At 45.2% G+C, this 5,356-nt stretch overlaps 1 pseudogene; it reads left to right on the plus strand.

Moving 5' to 3' along the window:
- The window catches only part of LOC138166334 (ferritin light chain pseudogene), a 10,322-nt pseudogene extending 6,721 nt beyond the window's left edge, over positions 1–3,601 (plus strand).
- The last annotated feature ends 1,755 nt before the right edge of the window (positions 3,602–5,356 follow it).

Here is a 5,356-nt window from a genome sequence, read left to right on the forward strand (position 1 = left end):
GTTCTCAGTTTCCCTGGATCCCCTTCCATGGTTCCCGATTCTACCTGGGTTCAATGGCAGACAGCTCCCAGTTCCTTGACCAACTGTCTGGGAAGGTCCTGCTCCACATTGGCATTCACAGGGTCTGGCCCATGTCAGCTCCTTCACCATTTCTGCTCCAAGGAATTCAAGGCTCAACCAAGCCACAGACAAAGTCTCAGCATCTTGGTTATGCTTCCATCACCTGGGCTTCTGGCTCCTGGGCTCTTGGCTCCTGGGATCCTGTTCAGAAGAAGCTCCACCAAGACAAATTTTCAGGACTCAGTTCTCCATTCTTCTGTAGCTGTTCTGCCACCACATCTCAGTCTAAAGAAATTCTGACTGTGCCTCTCTGGGGCTTTTCTTATATACACAGTATTACCTACTTCACTTCCTTCAGCCAACTTCCTGTTACATCAGTAACAAGGGGCAGGAGTTCATACCTTCTGTTCCCTTAATCAGAGGCTTGATCAGTTACTAAGTGTTAAGTACCTGCTACTTTTGCCAATACAAAAGGGATCTTCAAGTTCAAAATTACATTACCATTACATCTATCATCTACCTACTTGTGTATGTATGTATGTACGTATGTATGTATCTATCCTTTGGCCAGAGCACTGCCCTTTTCACCAGATCTCTTGAAAAAGAAGAGACTGTACTTGTGATTTCATTGATATAGGGAAGTTCCTGAAGAGGAAACCCCTCTACCCTTCAGCTGGGTGCCTTCTTTGCCAATTACAGTCTTACAGAGTTGCCTAGAGCACTGATATGTTAGGTGGCTTTCCCAGGTCTCACTGCTACCACGTTTCCCCGATAATAAGACACTGTCTTATTATTTTTTTGGAAAGAAAAACACCAGAGGGCTTATTTTCAGGGGAGGGCTTATGTTGTCCTGCCTCAGCTCTCCTCTGTGGCACTGCTCTCAATGGCGCCAGCAAGCAAATCACTGGGGAAGAACAGGATGATGCGCTCACTGCTGCAGCTCTGATTGGATGCAGCTCAGAGCGTGGCGTGTGTTTCATGGGGGGGGGGACAGTGCATACAGAGGGTACCGTAATGTAGCGTGTAGCGCAGGGGATCACCTTCACTACAGTAGCAATCTCAATAGGGCTTATTTTCGGGGGAGGGCTTATTTTAGAGGAATCTTACACAGTAAGGGGAGGGCTTATTTTCGGGATAGGTCTTATTATCGGGGAAACATGGTAGTATGTGTCAAGAGTGAGTAATCTCCATCCACTTTTCCATACACTGCACTGGTCATGTTATATTCTAAATAAATATCTATTGAATGAATTGTTGAAAGAATAAATGGATAACTCTAGATTCATATAAAAATTGTGGTCAGGGCAAAGAAATGAGTATTAAATTGTTCAGTGATCAGAAATCCTATTATACATGAATTTTGTGGTTATCAGGGGAAGCAGCATGTCAAAAATCAGATGGGGAAGTGTAGATAAAAACAGATGTACTATTCTAGAAAGCAGTTTGCAACTATGCACAGAAAGTTTTTAAAATTTGCTTCCTCTTTGGCCTCACTATATCCCTTACTAGGCCTATAGCCTAAAGAAATAAAAAGACCAGTATGTACAAAAATATTATGGCAACTTTTTTATGGTACCCCAAATTGAAAACTAAGATGTCTTTGTATGAGGTAATAGATAAACAAATTGTGGCATATTTATTTGATGGAATCTCATTGTGCCATAAAAAAAGATGAATGCACAATTTCAGAGGGAACTGGGAAGACTTGTATAAACTGATGCAGAGTGAAGTGAGCAGAACCAGGAGAACAAATAATTCAATGATAACAATATTATAGAGAAGGGGCGTCCAGGTAGCACAGTGAGTAAGAGTACTGGCTCCAGTGTCGGGATGACCTGGGGATCTAATCTGGGCTCAGATACTTAGCACCACACCCAGAAATAACTGGCCGTGTAACCTTGAGCAAGCTACTTTACCCCGATTGCTTTAAAACAAACAATATTATAGAGAAAAGAAAATTTGAAAGACTTAAAACCCTGATCAATACAATGATAAACCATGAACCCCAAAGAATTGATGATGAAACATGCCACTTACCTCCTCCTGATAGAGAGGTGATAAACTGCCAAAAGAGACATAAATTGTTTTGGATATGAATTCCATGGGAAATTTTAAAATTTTTTGTAAGGTTGTGCAGCTGTATATTTAGGGCTTTGTTTTTTGGTTTGGGGAGTTTTTCTTTGTTTTAAATTTACTCATTGTGACTGGGGGTGGCAGGAGACAGAAAAACATAATTAGTTAATTTGAAAAAAATCAGGTGAATAGGAAAGTAGAAGTAAGAGCTCTGGATAGAAACCAAGTGTCAACAGCTTTTCTAGAGTGAGGGCATGCTGCTCAAGTGATTGCATAAGTCAGGTGGGCACTGAATATCAAGACAAGGCAGGGCAGATGATCAAAGGTCTGTACAGTAATTTGCTAATCAGTAAAACAAAGATTACAAACACCACCTTAAGGTGACTAACTGAACTAGATTCATCTGGCAGATCAATAAGAATATAAGATGGTGGAGGGAGGTGATTAGAAGAGATTTAAGGTGCCAGGAGCCAAGAAGACCTTAATTCTAAGGTATTATTGTTGCTATTCAGTCATATCCACCTCTTCATGACCCTGTTTTGGGGTTTTCTTGGCAAAGATACTGGAGTGGCTTGCCATTTCCTTCTCCAGCTCATTTTATAGATGAAGAAACTGAGGCAAACAAGGGTGAAGTGATTTGCCCAGGGTCACACTGCTAGAAAGTATCTAAGGCCAGATCTGAACTCAGGAAGATGAGTCTTACTGACTCCCGCCTGGCACTCTACCCACTGTGCCAGAGTGATTTCCTGATACCATGGTTCTCTTTTGAGAATGAAGCACAAACACCACCACCACCGCCAACTTACCTCTACCTGACCCGGCTCTGGTTCATGTTTGCACAGTGTTGGGACAGAACAGATCCAGGGTCCCCACTGCTCTCCTCGCCAGCCCTTGGGACCAGACCCCCACCTCTGGGACCAGCCGTCTCCTCCTTCTGCCATCCGTGCCCTGAGCTCTAGCTCCCAGATCCGCCAAAACTTCTCCTCGGAGGCTGAGGCCACTGTCAACTGCCTGGCAAACCTGTATCTGCAGGCCTCCTACTCCTACCTATCCCTGGGTTTCTATTTCGACTTGGACGATGTCACCCTGCCTAGAGTGTCATGAGCTGGGGAAGGACAGACGTGAAGGGACCTTATGCGGCTCCAGAACCAGCATGAGGGCCGTGTCCTACTCCAGGCTGTGCAGAAACCTGCCCAAGATGAGTGGGGTCGCAGCTTGGATGCCATGCAGGCTGCCCTGAACCTGGAGAAGGGCCTGATTCCTCCTGAAGCTGCACGCCCTGGGCTCGAGCCAAGGGGGTCCACACCTCTGTGACTTCCTGGAGAGCCGATACCTGGGCGAAGAGGTGAAGCTGCTGAAGTGCCCCAGAGACCACCCAACCACCCTGCGCCACCTGCAGGCAGACAGACCCCCCCAGCCCGGGCTGGGCCAGTACCTGCTCGAGAGGCTGAGCCTGAAGCAGAACTAGGGGGATCAGGCCAGACAGGCAGCTCCAGGGCTGAACCAAGAATGCCCACTATAAAGCTAGCTGCTCTCCCAGTGGAAACAAAACAAAACAAAACAACTTACTCTGCCACCTACCGTGTTTCCCCGATAATAAGACACTGTCTTATTATTTTTTTTTTGAAAAGAAAAACACCAGAGGGCTTATTTTCAGGGGAGGGCTTATGTTGTCCTGCCTCAGCTCTCTTCCGCGGCACTGCTCTCAATGGCACCAGCAAGCAAATCACTGGGGAAGAACAGGATGACGTTCTCACTGCTGTAGCTCTGATTGGATGCAGCTTGGGAGCACAGCGTGGGTTTCATGGGGGGGGGGGACGGGGCATACAGAGGGGACTGTAATGTAGCGTGTAGCGCAGGGGATCACCTTCACTACAGTAGCAATCTCAATAGGGCTTATTTTCCAGGGAGGGCTTATTTTAGAGGAATCTTACAGAGTAAGGGGAGGGCTTATTTTCGGGATAAGTCTTATTATAGGGGAAACATGGGTAGCTGCCCCAGTTCTAAACTAAGGTCTTTCCTTTCTACTATGGGAAGAATCAATCCCAGGGTGTGGGCATTATAGAACCCCAAAGGCGAGAGCCTCTAAGTGACTTGTCTTCAAAGAAGAACAAAGGGGTATTATATTAATAAATACCATTCTACAAATCATTGTTAACCACCTACTATTTGCAAAGCAATAGGTCAAGTGACAGATACAAAAACTAAAATAAAACACTCCTCAACTACAAAAGGTTGCATTGTTTTTTTTTTTTCTTTTTGGAGGGGGGAAGGCAGGTCAATTGGGGGTGAAGTGACTTGCCCAAGGTCACACAGCTACTAAGTGTTAAGTGTCTGAGGTTGCATTTGAATTCAGGTCCTTCTGACTCCTCTATTCACTGCGCCCCCTAGCCACTCCAAGAGCTTGCATTCTCCTGGAAGGACACGAAAGGAGCACACAAACTAAATTCAAAGTTGCTTAAGGAAGGGCAAAAATACACACACACACACACACACACACAACTAAGGGCAACAGAGAAAATGCATGGAGGTTGCTGTAGACGTTGTGTCTTCTAGGAAAATAGAGATTCTGAGAGGCAGGGATGAAGAGGAAGTGTAGGCCAAGCAAAGGTAAGTCATTCTGAAACCCAGCAGTGTTAATTGGCGAGGCTTTAAGGATTGTTTAATTCCCAAGTGCTTTTCATTACAACAAACGCCAGATGGAGAAACTAGGAGGGAAGTTGGGGGATGAGAAGGGCCACTTGGGAACCCAGGGTTCCTTAAGCACATCACTCCAGGGTATGGATGATGCCATTCTCTGGTTCTTTCAATCATCCCTCACCTTCCCCCTTCTTCTCATCTACACCTTTAAGGGGTTTGCCTATGTGCACATTATTTTTCGGATGTCTAATTCCGACTTTGAAAATTGCTGATTTCAGCGATTTTGCCAGATGGCTGAGGGAAGAGCAATTGACTGTTAGAGCTAAATGCCTGTGTCAGAACCCAAAGCATCCTCCTCTCATGAACATAAAAAGCAACACATATCTCCCAGTAGGCAAATGGAAAAACCATATCAAATGAGAAGGCATCATCCTGGCCAAAAAAGGAAAAAAATTATGCTCTCTCACCAATCAAATAAGGGCTACTCCACTGGTCCTATGGGGTTTATAGGTGGACTTAGGGAATGCATAAATGAGCTTCCTTCCTTCCTTCCTTCCTTCCTTCCTTCCTTCCTTCCTTCCTT

The sequence above is a fragment of the Petaurus breviceps genome, unplaced genomic scaffold (genome assembly GCF_028583685.1).
Source record: "Petaurus breviceps papuanus isolate PSGF00001 unplaced genomic scaffold, PetGlider_PUasm1.0 221, whole genome shotgun sequence".
Lineage (NCBI taxonomy): Eukaryota > Metazoa > Chordata > Mammalia > Diprotodontia > Petauridae > Petaurus > Petaurus breviceps.